A 27,975-nucleotide genomic window follows, 5' to 3' on the forward strand; every position below is an offset into this window, starting at 1 on the left:
TATCACTTCACAGAACAGGTTTTCTCACTCACACGTGTATGTGATGATGGCACATGGAGAAATGTCTAATGAAACTATTGATTAAAGAACAACTTCAAGGGTATTTCAAGGAAAGATACTTCAAAATATATCGACTCACCATGAATTATTATTTTAATGTGACTATTTCCAGAGGAAAGTCAAAAGTCTCTGTCTTCTCATTTTTTCTGTAAAAAGAAAATGCTATTTTATTAGGATATATGAATAAATCCTTTTTCATGATAAATATAATTTCTTTCACAAATGGAATGATAGAATTCTGACTAGTATTTTATTAGTTTTACAATTCTTCTTAACATTGGTTTAGCCACAAATGTTGCCAAAGAAAGCTATTTTTATTGCCTAAAACACTACTTCATGAATTTTTAAAAATGGAAATTCATCTAAAGGATTTGCTTCCTTACTTTACAAAGTAGTAAAATTCCCCTGACAGCTTTCCTCTTTATGTCTTGCTTGATTGCTTTATCTGAAACAAGTGGCATGCTTATAAGGTATACAATTATCTTCAATGAATAATGAAAAGTCATGAAGCTAAATTGCAACTATATCAATAGGAACTGCTAATTAGTAAATGAATTTGATTCTTGTCAAGAGCAGCAGTTAAAGTTGAATTGAGTTGATGGGAAGAAAATCCAAAGCAAGAAAATAAAATCTGAATTCTGGTTAAATAATGTTGGGGACAAAATCTTCTCACAACCCAGAAATTCTCCCTACAAAGTTTATAGAGAAAGCAAACCCTTCTATTACTGAGTAAGCTTTACACCAGAATGCAGTGAGCATCTCAGGCAATCAGCTAAGAGATTGCAAAGGCAAAAATAAAATGTCACTGTTCTATATAGCCAAGCAGATACAACCCATTATATAAAAAAATTTAAACAATAACTAGTTTTCAAGTCAGAGGAATTGGCAACACCATTTGTCACACATTATTCATACTAGTTTTACCTGGTAACTGTACTAACCATCTGTGTTAGCTAATTAGTTTTATCTAAAAGAATAACAAACTTTTCATTATTACAACAAGAGATAGTTTTGCATCTCAGAGCAAGGTGGCCACCAGGAAATTAGGCTCCTACTCTCCCACAAAAACTGAGAGATCAGGAGTCCTATCTCCCTTGATGCTAGCATTTCCAGGAGATGGCTGGCAGGTTCTTGAGAAAAACTATCCTGGGGCATAAAGCTGACAAAAGGCCAACAAAAGGCATATTTAACCTTCAAAAGGATTTACATACATCTGAAGGAGATAAGAAACTGCTACAATTACAAGCTTCCTGTGAATGAAAATACTGCAACCACATCAGTAAAGAATGCTGAAACCAGGTCATCAGCAGCTGCCGCCACCCCCCATTGAGAACAGGCCTGCAGCCCAGCCTCTGCAGCCACTCACTACGGTGCCCTCTGAGTGGACTCAGAATAAGAAAGGACAAAATAAAACACCCTAGATAGCTAGAGGCTTGTCAGAGGAATGAATACAATGAGCCCAAATGTTTGCTTCCTCCCATACATAGAAAAACACTCCATTCTTGAAATTGAGATGCCTGGCTTTCTTTAGATAAGCAATCTTTTATCATTCCCACTACCTGGCCTTTGTTGTAAAGCACCTGTATATCCTAGCTCCTACCCTACCTCTTCGGAGCAGCCCCTCAGAACAATCTGAGGGGCTGTCATCCTGGCTCGAGTTCTTCTGCCAGATGAAACAGAACTCTCAACTTTTAGGCTGTGCATTTATTTCAATCAACAACACCAATTAGGTCTCAGAGATCCTGGACGGAATAGGATTCCCAGGATTGGATGTTTTCCATTTTAGTATGTCTTGCTGATCAAAGTGGGATCAAAGGGTAAACTTTCCATCACTACTCAGATCTGAAGAAATATTAGATATTGACAACTTATTTCCATTCACATTATTGATAAAATGGTAACTCAAGCTATTTAATTGACTTTCCCACAGGTTAGATCATGACTAGTAACTTTTTTTTTTAAAGTAACTGTCTTTTTAGCTGACCAATGATTCCCTATTATGGTGCATGGCACATTCATAAAATCCCACTCCTAATAATATATCTTTGTCTTTACCCCTTATATACCCTAAAATGGAATCAAAAGTTTAAGGCTCAATATGATTAAAATGATTTTGTAGAGCTGAATACTGTCTCTGTATCTTCTGATAGAATTGTCTAAGAATTTCAACATTTTTCCTTTTCTTAGAATTCCACAGTAGCCATAACTCAATTCTCAGAATTTCCCTCAAGAATATACTACTCTTTTGGGTTTTTTTTTTTTAAATAATTTATAATGAAGTCAGAAACCATAGCCTCTTAATGTATATGCAGACTGTCTAGCAATCTGATTTTAGGTATATTTAAAATTATATTATTATATATGTATATATGTAATATACAGGCATGTGGGTATTTATATAAAGTATCACTGGAAATAACAGAATAACAGTGGTGATTTATGTGGATAAGAAGAGAGCTGAAAGGATGAAAAAAGGTAGGAAAAATTTAAAATGTTCAATGTAACATTATTCCTCAGAGTCTTGTAATAAATAGTGCACCAGTGGGCCATAGCTGGTGATGGTGCCTAAGTGAGGGCATAATATGGATTTGCTAAATGTGCTTTACTTTGAAATGGAGGCTCTGCATTCCCTGGGTATTGATGGTATCATTTGTAACATTATTTTTATTCAACCATGAACAATGGAAAATTAAAACGACTTTGATCACTTCGGAAATTCTCAGCTTGGCTTTTCATTTGTACCTATCAGTTATTTAAAGAACAGTTTTAAATGGCTCTCAGAGCCCTTTTGGGGGGAAAATTACAGTAATTTAGGTAGCAAATGTGAATGATCTCTGTTTTTAGTTCCATATGGAATAAAAATGCCTTATAAAAGAGTCACACTGCCACATACTGACAACTTTTTGTGAAAGAACCAGCATTTTCTCATTAGCCTAATTGACTGTGCACTTTAATGATCTATTACTTGGCATGTGGCTGTATGAAAAAAGGGGTAACAAAGTGTATCCATTGCTCAGTGCATCTACTTGAAATAATCTCACCATTCACAGAGGCCATTTCAAGCTATTCAGTTTTTAACTTTTACATACTGCAATTGGATACATTTTTTTCAGATACATTTATTAACGGCATTACTGCATAGTATTTCATAACTGATAAAACTATTTTCAGAAAAGTGACTGCAAAGTGTATGTTAATAAATCTTCCCTGCATGTATAGTACGTAGAGACTTGCTAATAGGATTTTCATAATAACAGCATTCATCTCCCAGCACATTTTATAGTACCAACCACTATGTAACAGTAGTGTTGTTATTACATTATGTGAGAAATAGGATTTGTTCTAAGGACATGTGTTATAACCTGAACCACGAAAGTACAATGGTAGTTGAAGCACCTATGCACTAAACCATTTTCATTCCTATCCTTTTCTACCTTTGCCAGAGTTGATATAAGAAAAATATCCAGTGCTACTATAAACAGGTCAAAGATTCATATCAGTATTTCCCATGAACTAGGAGCTCAGGAGTGTATCATCCTGCTGTACAGTGACTATGATGCTGCAGATAGCAAGAATCAATCCTCCCAATTAGTAGCAATCATCATCAAATGGAATGTATTCCTCAGCTGATTTCCATGGAATCATGTTACTTATTTCTCTTTCTGCCATGTTCCAAGATGTGGAATTTCTCTCCAAGTTAAAGTTTAAATTCAAAGCATTATTTTTCACAAGGGAAAATTCATGAGTACTTTTATCAACTTTTCAGATAACCACAGGCTGTGCATATTTTAAAACAAACACAAAAGAAAAAAATGCAAACTTGGCCAAACTCATAATCCCTTACAAAATAATTCATACACAAAACCCGAGCTCTGAGCCCCATGTAACAATAGCCAAGTTCCTCAGTTGTTCATAATCCTCACAAACAAAAAGAAACAATTTTCAACCTAAAACTGCTTAAAATAGCTTAAATATAGGTAAAAATCAATCAGAGGACATACCATCAGCCTACTGTTTTACATGTTTGTTGCCTGAAGTCAATGGATGGAGAATACACAGTACTGCAGAGCTGAAAGCCATGCACTGTTCAAGTAGGGCACATAATTGCATATATTGTCATAACTGGCTCTCCTAAGATTTATTATGAAACACAGTGAATTAAAGGCTCTCTTGAATGGGGACCCAAGAAAGCATAACATTCTGCTCTCAGAACTCCAGCGCAGTTTGAGTAAGAAATCACTCAAGAAGATATGAAAGGCCTAGATTTTCATGCCACCTTTTAACTAGGTCTAAATAAATGTTAAAGATTCTTGCTACATTTCTTTGCCTTACAAAATAGAGCACTTGCAAATGACTATCCAGTTAGAGCCACTACAAAGAGCATCATGACTGAAAGATATCTAGGCTTCCTTTTCCCTCCACAAAACATATTTAAAAGACTGCAGAGAAATGCATATAGAATATGGAACATTTCCATTAATAGCACTGTTATTTTATAGAAACTTCACAATGAAATATTTATAGTTGAACTGTTTTTCACTTTATTTTGCTTGTTTCATATTATAAGCTTGTGGATTATGAATAAAAAAGCATTATTTCAAATTGTATATGACTTTAATAGTAGAAGTAAAAAAAAATCAAACTAGAAATATAATGTAAGAAAATCTTGTGGTGACAGAATTTGGAACTGTAATTTGTGAGGGGCGTTTCTGACTAAGCAAGAGGCAGCCTGTGAGAACCAACAATGGGAGGGATCTATGGCAGTTCTGCTTCAGTCTCTCCCCAAAACTATCTTGGGACTAAGAGTGTCGGCTCTGGTGACCATTCAGAACTCCAATACACATGGTCAAGAATAAAATCAGAACAGCACAGAAGCCCTGACAAAAGAGATCTGACAGAAAGAGATGGAGACTCAATTTGCACAGCCACTTGCCCATCCCATCTGCAAACGCCCTTGGGTGTTGGAGACACTGTATTGTAGGGATTGTCTGTCCTAATGCTGATTCTCCTTGGAAGGAAAAAGGTGAAGCCATTTAGCCAAGGCTTTGTTTAATGGGGTTGGTCTTTAGAAATGGTTTTGTTACAGAAATGACAGGCCAGTCAAGAAACAAGCACCACTTGGAGGGTTGGAGTACTCAGATGTATTATGCCACCTGGCTCAGAGGGGCTTCTGCTCCGAAGCTCTGAGCACCTCCAAGACGTGCGCATGAGGTTTTATAGGGTAAAGTACAAGCTTGGGGTATTCGGCCAATAGGCATGGAACAGCTTTAGTAGCATTATCATCACAAAAGTGGAGGCGGGGAGGCAGCAAACCAACATTCCAAAGCTGGATATGTATCTTTGAAAACCCAGCTGGCTAGCAAAAAACATGAACAGCAAACCAACACTAATTAACCTAGAATTACAAGTTAGTCTAGCAGAACTCAGATCAGTATTCCAATACTTAGATTTGTGAGTTATCTTGTTAGCCCAGCCCAGCCTCTCCTTCACATTCCTAGACTTGTGAGTTATCTTGTTAGACCAGCCCAATTTTTCCTTCACATTCCCCTCTCTTGATGCTTTCACAACTCTAGTTGGAGTAAGCATCATCACTTATCTGTTGCAGGGGCTCATAATTGGAGGCTAACATCTCAAGTTTTATAGCCTCTATCCACTCACTGACAAAGCGGGTCAGGAAGTTTAGGACACAGGGCCCAAATAGCAGAACTGCAAAAGTCAGGAGTAAGGGACCTATGAACGGTGCCAGCCAGGAGGTCCAGCCACAGGGACCTGTCCATGGGCTCTTATCTAAAATATGTTTTCTCTTTTCCACTCGGTCTTGTAAGTCTTGAATCATCCCTCTGACAATTCCTGATTGATTGGCATAAAAACAGCATTCTTCATTTAGGAAGAGGCATGGTCCCCCCTCTTTGGCCGTGAGTAGGTCCAGACCCCTCCTGTTTTGTAAGATCACCACAGCCAGAGAGTCAATCTGATTTTGCAGAGTTTCCAGGGTTTCTGCTATTCATTGGAGATCGTGGCTGAATTCACCTGTAAGCTGAAAATACAGGCCGGTACACGGACCACCTGTCACCCGGTTCCGTGCAGGTGCAGTGTACAGCTAAGGAGAGTGAGGACATTAGTGTCAGTAACATCAGCCTAATGATTATCTTAGACAGGATGCTGCAGTGATGGCACTAATTATAACAAGATATAAAATAGCTATCAGGATTCTATGGCCTATGTTCCAGTCAGGTGGGGCGGCGCTAGCTAGCCCCACTGCTAATACGCAGACTGGTATAGCAAACAAAGAAAGAGGCAAGGGAGCACAAAAGAAATACATTTAACAGCTGCGTTGAGCTTTCCTTAAGCTTCGGCCGTGCGTTGACTAGCCAGCTTCTGGGTGTGGCTAGAGCAGGGCTCATTGATCCTTTTCTGGTCCCTCTTGATCTTGATCTTGAGCGGGTCTCCCGGGAAACTCTCAGTTTTCCAGGGACCCTCTGTCTGAGGTGAAGTCGCTCTCTTAACCCTGCAGTGGTGGATCCAAGGGATGATTCCTGCAACTTTAACAGTTGTAAGGGTAGTTAATACCACTAAATATGGTCCCTTACAGTGAATAACGGCATGTGTCACTAGATGGCCCCCTACCTGACAGGATCGTGGTTGGCAGAAGTGGCGGGCAGTTGAGTTCCCAGTAGCCCCTATAACAGTCGCCTTTTTCTTGGTCAGGGGGGCTACAGGTTGGGTCACCACAGAATACTCTGCTCCTGTGTCTACCATAAAAGTCATTGCTTGGCCCCCTGTAAACATCTTGACCTTGGGCTCCTGGGGGCCCAGGGGCAGGGAGCATGGTCTCTCCTGTTCTGAGTCGACCGCAGCCAGTCCGATGTGATTACTGGCTGGTGGCTCCAGCTGATAAGTAGGCCTTTTGGGGGTGCTCTCTTTCCATCCTCTCTGGGCACTCGTTCTTCCAGTGTCATGTCTCCCGGCAGTATGCGCACTGGTCTTGGCCCAGGGGCATCCATGGCTGCGGTCCCCTCTTCCGAAGTGGTGCAGGATTCTGGCTGAAGCTTGTTTTCCTCAGGGATGCGGCAAGGAGTGTGACCTTCTGCTTCATTCGCCGGTCTCCTTCTCGTTGGGCTTCCCGTTCTCGGTTTACTAAAACTTTTTGCTACTTCCAGCAGCTGTGTAGCATTCATCCCTGCGAATCCATCCAGTTTTTGGAGTTTCCAGCATATATCTGGGTATGATTGGGCTACGAAGGCAGCATTGACCATCCGCTGGTTTTCTTGGGCCTCAGGATCAAAAGGAGTTAGACTCGGAATGCTTCACATAGTCTCTCATAGAAGTCAGTGGGGGTTCCGTGTGGCCTCTGGGTCACCGTGGTCATTTTAGACATGTTAGTTGGCTTCTTGGCTCCCACTGTTAGCCCTTGTAGGATGGCCTCCCAGTACTCACACAGCGCTTCTCTTCCTTCTTGGGTGTTAAAGTCCCAATCTGGTCTGGTGTCAGGGGCATGTGTCATGGCCCATCCCTCAACATCCATTGTGTCCCCAGGGGCTCGGCCCTGCAGCCATTTTCGTGCTTCAGTGAGAATGTGTCTCCTCTCCTCTGTATTGAAAAGAGTCAGAAGCAGCTGGCGGACATCTTCCCAGGTGGGCCGGTGAGAATGGAAGATAGACTCAACGAGGTCACTCATAGCCTGTGGCTTTTTGGAGTAGGAAGGAGTATGATGGCGCCAATTGAGAAGGTCTGAAGTGCTAAAGGGTTGGTAGCAGAGTACGGGGTGCCCGGGCTGAACAGTCCAGTCTTCCCCAACTTGCTGCGGCCCTTGTGTCTCCCGCAGCGGCATTTGGAGGGCCGGTGGTGCTGGCTTCCCGGCTTGTGCTGAGCGGAGTCTCCTTCCTACCAGTTCAGGCTGGGGGCTGGGCTCTGCCTCTGGGTCCTCAGGCTGGGGAGGTGTTGGTGCCCAGGGGGCATTCGGAGAGGGTAGACATATCTGTCTTCTGGGTCTCCCTGGAAAATAGGCTTTTTTCTGTCTGTCCTTTTTAGCCTGGACCGGCTGAGCTGCTAATATCTTGCCTTGTCCAGGTCCATTTAAGCAGAACCGAATCCATGGGGGTAGATTCTTGGCGATATTCAGCCAGGAGTCAATGTAAGGGAATTGATCTGGGTGGCCTGGGGTTCCAGTGATTATTTGATAGATGGCTCGCACTGTTGCTAGGTCCAGAGTTTTTCCTGAGGGCCACCCAACTCCAAAGGCCGGCCATTCAAGCTCACACAAAGTGCGGAGCCTGCCAGGGGTCATTCGAATTCCATAGTCTCCTGAGAACCCCTTTTTGAAATTCTTAATCATGCAACCTAGAGTGGTGGGTTTCGAATTAGAGCCTCCCATTCTTTTTAGATGTTAGGGAAGTTAGCCTTTATATCTTTTCTTTCTTCACTCCTCAAAATACCAGAGTTCCCAGAGAGACTGCTCTCTTGCTGGGTCTATGAGTTGTTTGAAGGCTAATTTGGTCAGGGAGTCTGGGTTCCAGTCACAGTTGATGTCTCTGGAGCTCAAGGCCTCGAGAAGTTCCAGGGACTTTCTTCATTAAATCCTCTCTATATCCTGAACTAACATATCAGGGGCGTGGGAATGACAGCAGATGGTAAAACAAATGGACTAGAAAAGGGACCTCCAAGGCCAGGTGAGCCTGGTTCTGAAGGAATTCATCTTCTACACTTGAGTCCTGGGGGTCTGAGGCTAGTCAAAAGGGGCACTACTTGGGTCAGTTCAGTAGGGGAACAATAAGTCTCGGGTGTTCTGTGACAGAATCAGGTAGGAGACTTTTTCAAAGAAGTAGCATCCTAGCCTCCGAGGGCACAGGGACGTTGACTCATTGGCTGTCTATGTCCTTTTCCCTCCCAGTGTAGCTATTCATAACACACACACACACACAGACACACACAGACACACACACACACACACACACACACACAATGTGTAAAGGAACCATTATTCAACATTTTCTGTCTTACAGAGGAGTGGTCACCAGTCTTAACAGTACACAGTGTCATAGTTTCTACAACTTTAGGAGTCTCCAAATTCTTTAAAAGCTGTCATCCACAAAAGATAGAGGAATTGAAGTAATTAGCTTTTTATCATCTCTGTAATAGCATTAAATATCTGTTTGAAATAATTGTAAGCAAGAGGACATTTTCAGTGGAATAAGGATGTAAGAAATTTCCAGTTTACTTACAGAAAATCTTGAAATTGTTACTTTTCTTCTAAAGCTGCCACTGAATAGGAAAACAGTTACAGGGAAATAGAAATCTCTTGCATAAAACAGTTCTAACAGGTGTTAAAAGTTGTTAAAAGGATAAACTATATTTATTGCTTACTAACTAGTTGTTGATTATTGGTGAGTCTTTACTTCGTCTATCTCCAATAAGAAATATGTGAAACTAAGGTTTATATATATATACTTTTATAAAATTAAATGCAAGGGAAATGTTCAATGTATAGTGTGATGGTCAATAAGAATATCTCACCCCCTAAAAATTTCAAAAAAAAAAAGATTACTTGAACTTGAAAAGCTCAAGGAAATAAAAATTAATTAATATATCCCAAAATTCAAGCAAAAGAATAATTAATGATCAGATTTTTCATGTCAAAAGACTTTACATAATAATGAGTATGCAGAGTTATAAATATGTCATTTTTCATAATATATGATGGATTCTCATTATTCCAGAAAACTTCATGTAGCCATTCCTTTCCAAAACTACCAATGAGCTGCTTAAACCAAAAGTAAATTTGATGTGCCACCTCCTTGGGCTAAGTCTCCAATGGCATTGAATGATTCATAGAAATCATAACTTGGTATGTAGTTCTTAATGGTAGTTGCACCTTTTAAAAACAAATAGAAGGTGGAGCTGACAAATATCTAGAAATAAATTTCAAGGGGCATTATTAGAATTCTAACTCGGTATTTGAGTCAGTTTCCTCATATATGGGGAATTCTGAACAAACAAGTTTGTGGCCACCCATAAGCAGCTGTCACTTCCATGAAGATGAAATAGAGACAATTAAGGTACTAAAAACAAGGGTGTGGTGTACCCTACAATGTATTTTACTCTCTGTATTAGTTTCCTGGGGCTTCCAGAACAAAGCACCACCAACCAGTTCGCTTAAAAAAACACGAATGTATCATCTTGCAGTTCCAGAGGCTAGAAGTCCAAGATCAAGGTGTCAGCAGGGCCACGCTCTCTCTGAAACCTGTAGAGGAGTCTTTCCCCACCTCGTACTAGCTGCTGGTGTTTTGCCGGTGATCATTGGCATTCCTTTGCTTGCAGCTGCATACCTTCCATCTCCATCTTCATCATCACGTGCCGTCTCCTTGGGTGTCTCTGTCTTCACAAGGCCTTCTCCTTGTAAGGACACCAGTCATATTGGATTAGAAGCCCTTCCTACTCCAGTGTATCTTCATTTTAACTGATTATGTCTGCAACAAACCTATTTCCAAATAAGGTCACATTCTGAGGTCCTGGGGGTTCAGACTTCAACAGATCCTTTTGTAGGGGGACATGATTCAACCTGTAACACTCTCATAATACTAGAAAGTACTTGGTAAAGCATGAGGCCTTATGAATTACTGTCATTCCCTTCTCTTGACTTAAAACTGCTTTTCAGAGCATGAGGCTTACAATCAGCTCTATTGATGCCACACTCAAGCATTAAAAATTAATTCTAATGACTAGAAAAAGCAGGATGGAACAGAGACCCAAAGAATTCAAAGGACTAACTACAGTCTATTCTGACATCCTCCTGCAATCAGACAGAAATGTATCTAAATCACATAATCTTAAAAATAAATTGGCATTTTTTCCAGTTGTCATTGGCAACTAAACAATTACCCTATATGAATAGACATGAATGACATCGACAATTATTTTGAGGAAATGCTTAATTCTAATAATGATAATTGCAGTTTCATATCTTACTAAGGAATGTATAGCACGCACCATTGGTTTCTCTAGGTTTCAAATAGTTATGTAATAAGGAAATTTTTTAGAATTATAGTTTCATGAGTCTGGAGATAATCATAAATGTCTTCCGTGCTTCAATCTCCCCAGCCAAGGGTACCTTAGCTGTATTTAAGCAATGTAACATTTTTCAAACTTTCTTCTATTCTAATCAGATTCTCTTCCAACACTATACCAAAAAAGGGAACACAAATGACTTCCAAAGCATCAAACAATCAAAAACGTGCTTCCTGATCCCTTGATCCACTGATCCTTTCATCCTCATCCGTGGGGATCTCCCATATCCCATTGTGATTGGTCCAGGATGTAAACAGTCCCCAGGCCTGGCAATGAAACCAGGCTATGGTGGTGCATATGCTCAGTCCTAATGAGACCACCAAGCTTGTCCATATTCTTGTTGAATCTATAGTGAGTCTCTGGTATTAGAATTGAGAGAATAATGCAAAGACATTGCAAAATATATATTTTGTAAATTACATCTTGATTAGGTTTCCCAGCAGTGATGCTAATGTGATTTTCTTCTGCATTTCAAGGGAAGCCTTCGGTTGCTTCTGCAAGTGTTCATCTGAAGAAGCAAATATGCAGCCATATTTCCAAATGGCAACCACCTGCATGTCCTGCCAATACCACAAATTAAACATGTTCAACACTGAACACATCATTTTCATACTCTAATTACCCTTATTTGTATGTACTGCTGAATTTTTTTTGGTTAACACAATCACTTTTCCATCACCCAGGTTCAAAAATCAATCTTTTTGTTTTTTTTTTTAAACATTCCGTTTAGGAAGCCTCTCATTCACTTTCTCATTTTAACTCCACCATATTTTTCTATCTGTTCCCTTTTCTTCATTTCCACAAACACCACACTCATTACTTCTTTTAGAATAGTGGCTTTCTACATGGTCTTTCAACTTGCTTTTCCAGCATATTTGTCTCCTTGAAGCACAAATCTGATCATTATAGCCCCTTAACTAAAAATCTCTATTCCTTCCATTAGTCCACAGAACAAAGGTCAAAGCCCTTTGTCTGACATTCAAGGTCATTCATAATTATCTCTTATCTCTGTTTCCTATCTTCCTACTGACCATCATACCCAGAATACTATTTTCAAAATAAAATTACTGCCATTAACCAGACCATTTTCAATTCATGACATTTCTCACACAGGTTCCTCACTGAGAATGCCTTCTTAGTATATCCAAATTCTATTATTGAATCATAATAATTTTTATTTTTTATTGTACTATATGAAATAAGACTGAACTGATATCCTGTGACCCAATGATATACTTTCAAATCCTTCAAAACCTATAGCTTGCTTTAATAGCTCCAAGATATATCAGAAATATAATATCTTCAAAAATTCACATAGTGAATGATTATTTGCAAGTTTGATATTAATAGGAGAAAAGTGTGAATGTGGATTTTATTCTTTTAAACTATCTAATATGTTCTTTGTATAGCATAAATTATTCAAACTCATAATCACTCTGTTCTGAAATTTTCCACAACAAAATTCTTCAAAAAATATAGCCAAAGTAAAATACAATTTGTTAACAATTAGATTTCCAATTATTACCTTGTTCATGTAACTCTGGGTTCATTAGCTCACATAATATTTTCATATTTAATATGCTTAATATGAACATAGAAGAAATAAATGCTTGATATGAAGTAAGAGGAGAAATTAAGTTTTCAATTATATGCTGGTAAGAAAATTCACAATTTAACTTTACTACAACCTGAATTATTGCTATTCTAAATAACTTTTCCATAAATGTACTCATGGAAAATATCAAATTCAAATTTCCATTTTAGTGTAATTCTTTCAAATCAGTAATTTTGTTTAAATTACATTTCATTTTTAATGATGTTAGAACCTCTAGAGATAATTAAAGATGAGAATTTGGTAAGAAGTTCTACTTAATGACATTATATTAACATAGGAAATAGATGCTTTCTGTATATGACATTATAGAATTTTCACTGAAAAATAATCTTTGAGAGTTCTACTCAAGATGGCAAATAAATGTACTTTGACATAGGCCCTGTGTCCCCAAAACATAGTAGTGATTGATAAAATATAAAAAGAGAAAACCCAAAATTCACCAGGCCTCAAAACTAAGATATGAATTTCTGTAATCCAGAGTCCCAAGAGGAATCAGGACAGAAGCCCAGGACAGCTGAGCTCCTGGATGAAAAGGCATAGTGACAGGTTTTGTCCAGGTGATGAGCTTAGGTGATAGCCCAAAAGGAAGTGGGAAGCCCAGAAACAGGGCCACATGCATACAGAGGAACTGGGTATGTGATGTGATGACCACACGTGCCAGTTCATTCAGGAATCAATGTCCCAGTGAACACCTGCTGTCCTGGTGATTTGTCTGGCTTAGGAGTATCGTTTGCTTGCTTATTTCATTGTTTGATAATTTCCAATAGTTGCATCAAATTAAGTAGGGTTGTGACATCTCTTGTACTTCGAGAGTCTCCCATGGTCTGTCCAATGTTGTGTGAGACACATGTGTAAGGAACTGAGTTAAAGTAGCTTTGCCCAACTCTTCCCAGATACAATTTTCCCAGGAAAATGTGCAGGGTATTTACTGATATGTGTGATTTGAGAGGAGTAACTAAAGGTTCTTTCCAGCCTCCAGAGGTGGTTAAGAGAAGCATTTGATGCTGGATGCAAGCCACTTCATACACCAGCCAGCTTCGCCATGCCTTAGGCTTTGCCTTACAAGATACATCAGACTGCCAGACCACCGGTTGGTGGATCATGTCTTGGCCTGAAAGATGTGCAAAGCTGATAGTTGATGTGGTCCTTGGATATTGTGGGGAATCATGGGATGTGTTTGTAAGATACAGAGGTAGGTTTTATTGTGGACTCTGTAGATATTAGTTGGAATGCTTTTATTTAAATAATTGTGTGACAGATGTAATAACTTTTATTTTTTGCAGATAAACCCTTTTGATGACAATGAGCTAAAAATATGAATGCTTATACTTAATAAAATATTAAATATAGAATTTATGGACCCCAAAATGTTGATGGACATAAAATTTCCACAAAATGCTTATGGCTTGTTAGTCACTACAGAGGTCTAAGAATATCATGACTATGTGAAAACTAAAATACACAAATTTGCCAAAGAACCAAATTGAAGTTATCTTAAGACCATGTTGAAGACCGCAGTTTATTTTAAAAAGAAGCCACAGGAAGTATATTTTCATCCTTCCCTGGGAAGCATGACTTTTCATTTAGATCAAATTACTATTCTTTTAAATTAAGTTCACTCATCTTCAAATTCAAGTTTTCTTATGCTTAATTGAAAAGTTAAGCAAGTGCTGTTAACAGGTTGGATCTAATATTCAAATAACTTCACAGCTTAATGTCCCTGTTTGTATATGTGTTATTAAATGCTTCAAGTAAAATACAGGTTACTTCCAAAATTCATTGGATTTTTTTTCAACAAATTCATGGAATAACACTACAGATGTTAGAAGTTCATTACGTTTTAGTTTAAATGTGTAAAATTATTATGAATGTTGTTATAAATTTAGTTTAAAAGCTAAGATCATCCTTTCTGGTGATAATATAAATTTTGGTGAAGCACATTTATGAAGAAATGTGTGGATTTTATACATAGTTGAAAAAACACTTAAAGATCAATACAAAGAACAAATAAATCCACATTTTACTCATGTTTATAACATAACTAGACAATAATAAATACTATAAATTTCAATGTATATTAAGGAAATACAGAAGAGGAAAGCCTGTAAAAAGATACTTGGCCTCTCTGTAAGCAAAATAAAACAATGAGAAACTCACAGGAAATAAAAAGCTACATATTTTCACCATTTTGTGAAAAGGAAACTTTAGAGCCATGAGCTAGGAAAGAAATCATGACCCAACACTTTCTTCTGAAAGTACATTCATGTACTCATTTTATTTTAAAAATGAGCAAGATAAAAGCATTGTATAGACTCCAAATATTCATTTATAAATTACACAAAATAATTTAATGCCCCTACAAAAAATGAAAGCCAGCCAGTAAGTCATGCTTACAAAGGAAATAAAAACTGTAATTTACTATATCAAAATCAGCTTAAAGAAAATAAGCAATGTAGAAACTATAAAATAATACTATAAGTTAGAAAATCTGCTAGAAGTCAGTGAAGTAACACATTTTAAATGCTGAGGAAAATAAAATAGAATCCACAAGTTTTATATCCAGGCCAAGCTGATCTTTAAGCATAACCTCAGACAACCTGTCATGAAATGCAAGAATTTGTGGGGTATTGTTCCCATGAGTTTTTCCCAGAGAACAGAAAGAGAATGAGCTTCAGACACCAGAAAGTGTAGAGATCATCAACATAAAGACAAGGGAAACCTTGAGGCCAGGTCCCACCATTAAACTGGTCAGCTCCTGGGAGCTATTCAAATACCACCAGCAATTTCAGCATCAAAGTCATCACCACCTCAAATCAGACCACACCAAGAACTTATTTGTGGAGAAAAGGGAGCCCTCCTACACTGCCGATGGGAATGTAGTTTGGTGCAGCTATTATGGAAAATAGTATGGAGATTCCTCAAACAACTAAAAATAGACTTACCATATGATCCAGCAATCCCACTGCTGGGTATATATCTGGAGGGAATTCCAATTCAAAAAGATACATGTTTCCTAATGTTCACAGCAGCACTACATACAATAGCCAAGACATGGAAGCAACCTAAGTGTCCATCAGCAGATGACTGGATAAAGAAGATATGATATATTTAACAATGGAATACTACTCATCCATAAAAAAGAAATAAAATAATGCCATTTGCAGTAACATGGATGGCCCTGGAGAGTGTCATTCTAAGTGAAGTAATCCAGAAAGAGAAAAAATATACCATATGATATCACTCATATGTGGAATCTTAAAAAAAAAAAAAAAAAGGCCACTATGAACTCATCTACAAAACAGAAACAGATTCACAGACATAGTAAACAATCTAACAATCTTATGGTTACCAGGAAAGTGGGGTGGGAAGTGATAAATTTGGGAGTTTGATATTTATAAATGTTAGCCACTATATATAAAAATAGATTTCAAAAAAGTTTCTTCTGTATAGGACAGGGAACTATGTTCAATATCTTGTAATAACCTTTAATTAAAAAAATATGAAAATGAATGTATGTATATATCTGCATGACTGGGACATTGTGCCATGCACCAGAAACTGACACATTGTAATTGACTGTACTTCAATTAAAAAACAAAACAAAACAAAACAAAAAAACCTTTGCATCATGTACCTTGGTGAACCAACTTATCTTTTGAATAGTGCACAACATTTCAAAAGGAGAATTTATTAATAAGAAAATAGACATTTATGGTAAATCCTGCCCTGTCCTCATGAGTTATTGAGGGTAAAGTTTCCAATTTTGCTGTGATTGGTGTTAAATATTCCTTACCTGTGGCTAAACTTGGAATAAAATATCTCCAATAAGAGAGGCAGAGGAGCCTGACTAAACCCAGAATCAAGGCTTTCCTCTTGAGGAAAGAATCTGGTTGGAGAACCCTCTTCCTCATTGGCTTCTTTTGTCAACATTTTCAAGCATAGGAACAGCCTTAGAAAGACACAATGTACATGACTTTGGGATTGGAATGAAGCCATAAAGAGCATGTTTTTATAAGAACAAGAAGTCAGAAAGCTACTCTTCACTGGTTTTCCACCTACCATGTGGAATGTACCCTGAGACCTGTGTATGCATCAGCTTACCAGCTGATGGGAGAGCAGCATAATTGCATTAAAAATGGGGTTCACTGTGCCTTTATTTCAAATGAACAAAAGTAAAAAATTTAGGTTCAAAAATGTTTTTGTGCTGTTATAATTAAGTCAACCAAACATTATTTGATCAATATTAAAACAGAAAGATTAGTAGCAGCTGAAGTCACAAACAATTTTCTGTGAACTTAGATGTCTTGAGAAAAACTGAGATGTTTGCACAATCTTCTATGTAGCAACAACGTTCCACATGCATATTTCTCTTTAAAAAGAAACTCCATGCTCAATGGTATTCTGACTTCAAGGACTGAATAAAAAGCATCTCAAGTCAAAAATCCTGTTCTAAAAGTTGAGATGTAGAGGAGGTCACAAGTGTATTGATTTCTCTTTTAAATCCTTTATGGATGCCTAAAAGCCATATATTGATTTAAAGTACTAATTTACTTAAATCTTTGAACTTGAACTTTTATCTATCTAGTTCCAGTATCTTTCCCAAAACCTTCCCAAATGTTTGAGTTTTCTACAAACAAGATAAATCACTGTACAAAACACTGAGCAGAGGAGAAGCTGAAGTGTACAACAAACTTGCTTATATAATTTTTCTCAAGACCTGGAAATCAAAATGTTGAATGTGACCTACTATTTTCATGGAATTTTTCCAAAATATAAATCTCAAAGTATATATTCTATACATTTAATTTTTAAAAAGATCCAAATGTAAACAATAAACAGTAAATCTCTGAATTATACTTATTATGAACATCTTAATTTCTCAGAACTTTGACCATGACAGCATTTAATAAAGCAATATTTTTTGTGATGAAAATGACTTCACTTTGTAGCCAATGGGAGGTATGCCCCAAATTATAATTTTTCCTCAATATAATAGATTTGTACCATATAATATTTTATTTTTATGAATCCAATTATGTGGTTGGTGTCATAACTTTACTAGTGTCACAGGTAATAAAAAAGTCCAGTCAATATTTATCACACATATTCTATATTAGATTACACAGTTATTAGATTATTTTACAATATTACATATGTGTTATTGCATAGAGTTGTATTCACAAGTCTGAAATCCCTGAGTAAGGTGCTTTCAAAAATCTAAAATAAAGTTGGCAGAAGAACTGTCACACGCTTATGTTTCTTACCCTTATTTGGAAATAATGATAATGACCATAATAACAATTATGCTATAATAGTAAAAGTCAACAAAGTTATGGTAATGGGTGACTCAGTCATCCAACTAACTAAGCTGCCATTTGTAAGGGGAATTAAGCATCACTGGAATACACTGTAATATGTTTATCAGTTAGCGCAGATTTCCACATGAGACTTCTTCCTGGTTGCTAAGATGAAATTTGAGCCTAATCACCCCAAGTAAGCAACAGTAAACAAAATTTAAAATAATAAATAGATTTTTACCAACCCCAATCTCTCTTCCAAGAAGTAAGCTGCAAAGTATAACTGCCATACCTACCGATAAACCTCAGACCAGCCAGCAGAGTTGTTTATGTTTCACAGTCTTAGTCAACCGAAACTGTTAATATGTGGATAAGGCTCTTTACCAGAAGAAAGTAATGTACATCATTGTCTGAAGTTTAAGTCATTCACTAAGCCACTAAGCCTCCCAAGAAGTTTATGATTTAGGAAATTACACACACACACACACACACAAAATTCCCTCAGGAATTTTTTAGGACAATTACTACAGATGGAAGTGACTTAGTAAGTAAATCTATTTCAGCTCCTTCTTTATCTATAAAAGCTATTTTTTACAGAAAGTTATGTTCACACTGAATGTGAAACCAAAAATAAAATAGAAGAATGTCTGATTTCTGTTGCACCTAATATTACTTTCAAATTTCTGCAAGTGAAGGCCAAGTTGGGATTAGAACAGTTCTTTCCCATGTATAGCTAAAATTCCATTATGTGCTGATAAACAAGATGTGACTGATGTTCAACATTAACTACAGTGGTCTGCTAACTAGTCCTTGAGACTTGAGTATTTTATGGTGAAATTCTAACATTGAGGATGTATACAAGAATAAACAATGAGTTTATTTAACTTTGCAATTCCAGTAACTGCCATTTGTCTGTTTCAACGTATTGCAGAAAAGCTGCTAATGGAAAATCTGACTTGTAAATTTGCTCTGTGATTTTAATACACTTACACTCATCAAAAGTTCTTAGGATTGTCCATGTCAAAAGAAAGTCTGAGTTCCTTGGAAATACTTCTAATTAAAAAGGAAAAGTGTCACAAATAATAAAATATTTTCTAAAATAAAACAAAAATAATTTTAAAGCCTTTTGAACAAGAATTTGCAACTTTATCTAGTAGGTCATATTTATTCCGGTGAGGGAAAATCACTGTCTTTAAGGAGTGAGAAAGTATTAAAAGAAAAATTCAAATGCATCAAAATGTTATAATACGTTTGGTGCAGCAATATATCTCTTATTATAAATATGATAAAAGAAGGTGCATTTTTTTTTAAGAAAATTTCAGTTTCTCTGCCCTCTCATTAAATAAACATTGAACACATTGAACATGGGTCCAGGAGATCAAATATCATGCTATTTGCTTTTTATTTGCATGTTATTTTCTTTTATATCATTTTATTTGCTTATTTGTCTCATTTAATCCTCCCAATAACCCTATCAAATAATTCTACTATCCTACCTTTACATATGACATGTGATAAAATTAAGGCCCAAAAAGGTTAAGTAAATAGCAGAAAATCATAGTTAGCAAGTTCAAACCCAATATAGTCAAACTTCAAGCTAGTGTTCATAACTCCAAGATAATTAGCCCTCTGTTGACTAAGTTTCTATTTTTTTGAATGCTCAGAGCATTTAGTCTAAACATTTATTATTAGTATTTATTCTAAGTGCTCTGGGTATATACACTTCTGCATCCTGGTTTTTTGAACTCTTTTTAAAAATTTTTCCATGAAGTAATTTTTGGCTTCATTTCACAAAGAACAAATCTGTCCATGTGCCCAGCACTACAGGGAAATACAGTATGAAACATTTTAATTAAAGTAAAACATTTTCAGACAGTACAACAAAATGAAAAGTTGATTAGAATTCAACCCATAGTCTGTGGGAACTGGGCCTGAATAAGAAAACCCACAGACCCACTGTGCCCTACTACCAATGTTTACAACAGCTCCAGTGTTCATAATTCAAAGACGATCATTTTGACTTCTCATTAACCAATACAAGCTTTAGGCTACTTGGTTGTTCAATCAACCCAGTTTGCATAAAATAAGTTAGTTCTGGTATATTGTCTAACACCTTCTAAAACATGCTTTCCAGAATGCCATTGTAGAAAAAAAACAAAAAGGCAAGACCCAAAGATACATCAAATACACAGTACAGAGAAATGAAAGTGCAAACTTACTCTAAAATTCATTTTCAGTTTTCTGCCCTTTGCTTTAGAAATAAATAAAGGAAACGAGAACAAAGGACTGTTTGATCACTAAGTGCTAAAAACTTCTGTCATAAATTTCATGGACTCCAAGTGACTTTCGGCGGATCTGCCCTGCCCTATGAAACATGCAGAAAGCATCACCATAATTTCACTGCTTTGCTCTGAACATTCACGTCTCCGTGTTATGCATCCATTCAGGGGACAAGGACACATCTGAGCCTCTCACAGTATGACTTTGGTGAAACACTCCAGTGATCCTCTGAGTAGAACTGTTCAACAATTCCAGATTGTGGTGGAGTGTAAAGGGCTTATTTTAGTTTTTTATTGAAGTAGTTGACTTACAAAGTTGTGTTAGTTTCTGGTGTGCAGTACAGTGATTCAGAAGCGTACTCTACAGCAAGCAGAGGTTCCCAGATCTTTCTTTTCTGGGGGGATGGTTGAGGAGTGGGGATCACGTTGCAGGTGGGATCAGAGGTGGGAAAGTCCAAGCAGGAGATATAAGAACAGATATGTCTCTGGACGCATTAAAAAATAAAAGGCTACTTCCTGCCTGTTTGGTTGTTGTGAATAAAACTAAAGATGAAATAGGATAATATCTCATAAAATAGACTGAACCAGTGAATTATAATATAAACATGTGTATGCATGAGTGGGCACTTATGGAGAAATGAACAACTGTAGATCTTGATGTAACTATGCCACTGGTTTTACCTAGTATTAATTTAAATCCTTGCTAGAGAAGAAAGGCTTTCTACAAAATATTTCTGCAACACACACATAAAAGATATGTAGAAGGCATTCTTTGCTAGTCAGCTTGCTTCCTGATTGATGCGCACAGGACTAGGGAGGAAAACTAATGTGCAATTCAATTATAGGAGATTTTTATGATCAAGCAAGGCAATTCCAGTTTTCTCTCATTTAGATATAATTTTCAGTTAAATCCTAATAGATTTAACTCTTCACAGGAAGGCACTGCCTGGATCGAGTCCAGCATAGAAAATTTGTTAATACTCTTTAATGAGACTAAGTAATTTATTTTTGTCCTTTTGTCAGTTTTCTGGGTTAATCAAAGATCATGGAGGTCTGTTGTTAATTCTATATTTTGTCTCTGGCTGCCCGAGTCTCCAAGGGTACTTGAATTTCAGAGGCATACTGAATTAAGCCTAGGGCATACAAAGCCTCAGGAAACATATGGAACATCTATTTGAAAATTAATTTTATTTTTAAATGTTTAAATAAAAACACTATTATCTATTAAAAATTTATATTTTAGCACATTTCTTACTATCTTATTAATATTTATAAATTTTGTGTAGGGCTAGATCATTTCAGACTATACCTACAAACTCTTGGGGTTTCATTTTCCCTCTCTCTATTCAAGAGCATTTCAGTGGGAAATTCTGAGAAACTCATGAGTAATTACACTAGGACAAACCTGAATTAAATTTTAGAGAAAGGCACCATAATATCATAACCCTAGGCCACAGGCCGCTTGTCAGTATTCACAGTAGATACTTACACAAAGGAACTGTTTCTTCATCTCTGAATTATTGCTGTGGGTCAGCCTGAGATGCAGTGCTATCATATTTTAACTTCTCCCAGTCAGGGTACATCTTACAATCAAAGTGATAAGAAATTATAGTGCCATAGTTGAATTGTCAGTATTCACTATTATTTTCCCTAAAATAATGATGCTGCTTACAATCACTGGTGTCTCAGAGTCAATATAATACATTAAAAAAAATCTTTGAACAACCCCACTGTTAATGAGTTTAATGTTACCAAGCCTACTCTTCAAAATTCAATCACTTTTAACCTGCATTGAAATGGGATAAATGTTGTTGCTAAATTATGCTGTAAGCAGTCAATAAATTCTGGGTGCTACTTATATTTTGCTGGTTGATGGTTCTATTTTCATAAATAAATGCATGAATACATACATACATAAATGTACATTGGTGATATATGGTGCTTTATGTTCTAGATACCATCCTATTTTCAAAATAGTCCAATAGATGTATTAATATTCATTTTTCTATTGAAGAACATAGCAAACAAGTATAAGAAGTGCCAGTTTAATAAACAAATTGCTTGTCAAGAACGCTAATGTGGTCAAAGTTTTATTCATTAACTGTGTAATGACCATATGAGAAATTTGCTTTGAACTCCAATCCTTCACAAGTACATAGTGCAGATTATATTTAATTCCAGTTTCTTGGGGGTTAAATAAACTATCAGCACTTTATTGTTTAATTGAAAAATAAGTACATGCTTTTAGAGTGTAATGACAATGACAACGACCTTGGCAATAACAATGTGAAGAAAGAAAGGTCAAAAACTGAAAGTCAAAACTGAAATTGATTCTATTATGACTTCTCAATTACCATCTCTCAAACAGCACAGATTAACTCTATGTAATGTGAACACGACTTAAGCCTCCTTTGGAAGAGCCCACTTTTACTACATAATTTGGTTCAGCCACACAAAAACATACTGGGTCATAGTGTCAGTATAAAAATATATATTCACAGATGGAGTCTTGAGAGCAGATAGAAAAGGGGACTTTAGAAATTGAGGGGTTAAATGCATAAGATCTTTCTAGCTGAAGCTTCTGACTCACATGGCCCAACTCACAGGTGTCATCAGACTATCACACCTGAGGTTCCACAGATAAAGGAATAAAATGTGACTCTTGGGTTTGCAGTTTCATGTAGTAGTTACAAGACTTATGAATCAAAGCCAGGACACACAACAAGGATTTATTGCTGCAGTTCAAATATACGTTTAATACAACCCCAGTAAAATGAAAAAAACTTTTAAAGAAACTTATTTTTTATAATCTGTAAACTAACTGCAAGCATAACACAACCAACTAACCAATTAATCCTCCTCCCAAAATAAAACTCCAATATAGAAGAAGAAAGTCATATTCTGAGTGCTGAAAAATAAACATTAAAATTAAGCTATATTTAGAAGTCTCCTAAGATGGGTCCCAATCTTCCCTGCATTTTAAAATTCAAATACGTATCTGTGTACACACACACACACACATGCATGCAAACAGATATACACATACATATATTTCAACTTCTATGTACAGCTGCTGACAATTTTAGGGTACTCATAGATGACCTTTTTAAAAAATTGAAAGTTTTCTGGGATAAATTAAAGGATTGCTTTAAAAACTATATAAGCACTTCTCTCAATCACATTTGTAGATCTGTAAAATATGTTCTAAAGACCAAGAGACTTAAAAGTGCAAATAAAATAAAACATATTAAGTGCATTATAAAATTTAGACAATGTAAATATTGACATTAAGTTAAAATAAGTGTATTTCTTGAAATATGTGGATAAGACATGGAAAAACTCTGGGAATTAGCATTCATTTGGGGCTAGGTCTGGCAATGATTAGGTATGTGAGAGCCAATTCAGTGTGATGGGTAAGAGCATGAATCCTGAAGCCAGCCAGCCTGGATTCTTTTCCTTGCTCTGCCAGTTAACTATGAGACACTGGACAATCTCTTTATGCCTCAGTTTCCTCATCTCTAAATGGAGATAATAAGAATATCCACTCAGATGAGGATCAGACAGGATAGTATATGTAAGGCATTTGAGACAGTTTCTGGCATGTGGTAGAAAGTTAAAAATATGTTAGCTAAACTATGAAAGTGATCTTATGCATAGAACTTAGCTCTATGCATCATAATCTTTCCAGATACAAAACAAGAGCTTGAATAAGTTTTTAAAGTCCTTTACACTCTTAAAATCTTGATGATTTTTGTTTTCTATCACTCAAAGTACTTAAAATAAGTAGAAAACATGTATCCATTCATTTATTCAACACTATTTATCAAGTCCCTACCACATTCTAGGCAGGGTACTAGATATTGATAACACAAAGATCAAAGCCTGCTCCTGCCTTCTAAGAGCAGCTCCAGAGAAGCAGCATAGGGTAATAGTTAGGAGCCCAACATCTTAGATCAGACACTCTAGGACTTTATGATTTTGGGACAATTTCCTTAACTAGTAGTGCTCTAGTTTCCTCTCCTTTGAAACGGGAATGATAATAGTTGTACTCTTATAAGTTTGTTCTGAGGATCAACTGAGTTAATCAGTTAAATCTTGTGGGCAGAACTTGGAACATAGTAAGCACTCAGTAAATGCTAGTATTATCAGGAGAGTCAGATAGGAAAACAAACAGTGTGAAAAGTGTGATAAGTGTGATAATGAGGATGAGAAGACACAGTGGGGAGGGTATGGCTCGGTGGTAGAGTGACTGCTTAGCGTACACAAGGTCCTGTGTTCAATCCTCAGTACATCCATTAGTAAATAAATAAATGAACTTAATTACCCCCAATAAAAGAAACAAAAAAGAAGGTGACGACACAGTGCATGGGGAGCTAGAACAGTAAATAAAAGAGGACGCAAAACACTGTAGAGTTCAAGCAAGTTTCCCAGAAAAGTTAATATTTGATCTCATATTAAAGAATTAAGACAAGTTGTTGAAGGAAGTGCGGCACGGTTAAACATTTCAACATGAAATATTTTAAGAGTATAAAGAGAATTTCACCAAAAGATAAGCAAGTGACTAAACACTTCACTTCAATACACATTGACTGAGGTGTCTACACTCTTTGTCCACTCACTATGCATCTCCATTTCCAAATAAATGCAATATAGCATCCACTGAGTTTGCCAGTAGCAGTCATATGCCAGGAAAAACAATTCAGATAACCGTATTACACCTCTAGGGGGACCTGATCCTAAACACAAATGCCTCTCAAACTGGTAGCATTTTAAACGCAATTTTGGGGAAAGGTACATTGTGGTATTCATGCCATCATATCACTCATCTAACTCTGCCCATATGATAACTGTCTTCAAATAGCTGGGACACTACCAAGTGGACACCAATTTAACTTACAAATTGCTAGGAGGTGAATTACCAAGAACAAGTTCCAAGAAGGACTTCTATCTAGGAGAACTGTAGTACGTAAAGCTGCTAAACCCTCTGGGAGCCTTTTCACTACCCCTCCAGATAGTGCCACCATGCTTAGCACTGAAAGCATTCATTCGAGCAGACTGAAAAATCATTAATTCAGGGGTGTTGTAACATGGACTGTGAGAGGATGGACTGAGTCACATGTTTTTTGTATGCAGAGAAAAGGTGAACAAAGTGACTTCTAAATCTCCACTCAATTCTAAAGTGCAATTCAGTTACTTAAATATCCATTTTACTGAGCATAAAATATGAGTCAGGAAAATGAGGATTTCCCTTATAGTCTTGTTTATGCCTAATGACTTGGTGAAATTATTAATAGACAACCCTTTGAATCTCAAAAGTGTCCACTGTCACTAGAGAATGTTAATTCCTTTTTTTAAGTTTATTAATTCCTTTTTTAAAGTGATATGCCTCTAGGAGTCTGTCAACCAGCTCCATGGAGACTGACAAGCTGGATTCTATGCCTGAAAATAATAATCTCTTTGGTTTTCCTTCTAAATGTAGGGTTTGATGTTACTAAATGTTAGTGTCATCTATTGCTTCTCTCAGCTACAACCCTAAACCTGCCAGGCCTGATGTGTTGCATACATTTTGTGTAGGTAAGAATGAGAAAACATTTAAGAAAGTAATTTCTAAAATCAAGGCAAATCAAAGGATTTAGGAATTTACCTGAATACTGGTTGTTAAAAGTTATAATGGAGGAATCATACCCAAATTCAACCCCTTGCCCTGGAGCCCCACCACTGGTGCCTTATGTTAGGGCTTCATTTCCTCTGATAGATTATAAATACAATGTTGAACTGTTAATTCTCATCTACATCCTAGTCAACAATCATGGTGTGACTGAAGATTTAGAAAAGGGACTTGTCAAATGTTCAGATGACCTAAAGTTATGATTAAAATATAATTTGTTGGATAACAGGTTAAAGATTCTTGAAGTTCTAAATAGGCTAAAACAAAAAGCCCACTCAGAAAAATACAATTTAATGTAGATAAATTAAAATTCTTACTTTTAGCTTAAAATGAAACCAAAAGGATATATGAGAAAAGACAGGTGTAAAATTGTTCACATGAAGACCCCCCCGGAGCGCAGGCACGGAAGACGGACGGCAGGCGGCTGGAAGGCGGCTCCGCCCAGTGGGGTGGGGGTGGCGGTGGGGGTCCGGGGCAGCGCGGCCGCGGTGGGCGCCCCCTAGTGTTGGGTTCCTCTTGGCGGGCTCCTCAGCTCCTGGGGCGCGGGGTGCGCGGCGGCAGAGCTGGGAGGCGGGGCGCCGCTAAGGGGAGACGCCCTTCGGCGCTGGAGGACTGGTGGGGCTGCCTGGAGCGCGGGGCGCTCTGGAAATTTTAGTTCTGGAGGTGGAGGGAGCTGTGCCGCACGCGGGGCCTCCGGCTCAGGCCGAAGCATTTACGGCTCTGCCCGGGCTGCACAGGACCATTTTCTCCCAGAGAGTCTCACTATGTTCCTGGCAGCTGGCAACAATTACGGGCACATAGCCGTCTTTAGCTTGTCTGCTGCTTTGAGCTCCAAGCCAGAGAGGAAAGTAAGAAGCCCGTGGTGACCTTCCAAGCCCATGATAGGCCTGTCTACAGCATGGTCTGCACTGATCAACATCTGCTCGGTGCTGGGGATGGGGAGGCGAAAGCCTGGCTTTGGGCAGGGATCCTCAAGAAGCGCTGTAAGGAGCTGTTGCTCCTTATGTCAGCACCCACACAGGACCAGCCTGGAAGTACCTGAGGTCAGTGCTTTGCTTCTCCTCCCCAAGGAGAAATCCCTCTTCCTGGCTGGGGGAGACTGTCAGCTGCATTCGATGGACCTTGAGATGGGGACCTTCAGGCGACTACATCCACACCGACTACATCCACTGCCTGGCACTGCGGGAGCGGAGCCCCGAGGTGCTGTCAGGTGACGAGGATGGGGCTGTGCAGCTTGGGGACCTCCACCAAGCCAAGGAGGTCCAGACTACCGAGGTCTACAAGCACGAGGAGTGCTCGAGGCCCCACAGTGGGAGCTGGATCAGATGTTTGGCAACTGACTCAGACTGGATGGTCGGTGTAGGTGGCCCAGCGCTCACCCTCTGGCACCTCCGATCCTCCACACCCACCACCATCTTCCCTATGCGGGCACCACAGAAGCACGTCACCTTCTACCAGGACCTGATTCTATCAGCGGCAGGGTCACTGCGTCAACCAGTGGCAGCTAAGTGAGGAGCTCAAGGCCCAGGTGCCTGGCTCCTCCCCAGGGCTGATAAGACTCAGCCTCAGCCAGCAAGCATCAGCCCGAGTGCAAGGCCCTGACAGCCGCAGGCAACAGCTGCAGGGTGGATGTCTTCACCAACGTAGGCTACCGAGCTTTCTCCCTGTCCTTCTGACCTCCATCGACACCCCCACCTCCATCTCGGGTTTGGAGCGTTTTTTCTTCTTTTTTTATACAAATAAAATTTTGGGCTTTTCAAAGAAAGGAAGAAAAGAACCTAGGGAATTATTTGGGATAGTATGATCCAATGGTGTGATAAAGACACTAAGAATGGGTAACATTTATGTTGAAAGAAAAGTAAAATGTCCAGACCAATAAGTGAAACAGTCCTATGGTATTTTACATTGTTAGGACCATGGGTGGTACTGTGTTCAGCTCTATAATTTAAGGTAAAATAGACCGAAGTCTATTAAGAACAAATAAAGGGGCAA

At 37.9% G+C, this 27,975-nt stretch overlaps 1 pseudogene; it reads left to right on the top strand.

The window, feature by feature from the left end:
* Window positions 1-8,677: 8,677 nt before the first annotated feature.
* Window positions 8,678-27,659, top strand: LOC135318483 (THO complex subunit 6 homolog; annotated as a pseudogene).
* Window positions 27,660-27,975: the final 316 nt, after the last annotated feature.

This window comes from Camelus dromedarius, chromosome 15 (genome assembly GCF_036321535.1).
Source record: "Camelus dromedarius isolate mCamDro1 chromosome 15, mCamDro1.pat, whole genome shotgun sequence".
In the NCBI taxonomy this organism is placed as follows: Eukaryota; Metazoa; Chordata; class Mammalia; order Artiodactyla; family Camelidae; genus Camelus; species Camelus dromedarius.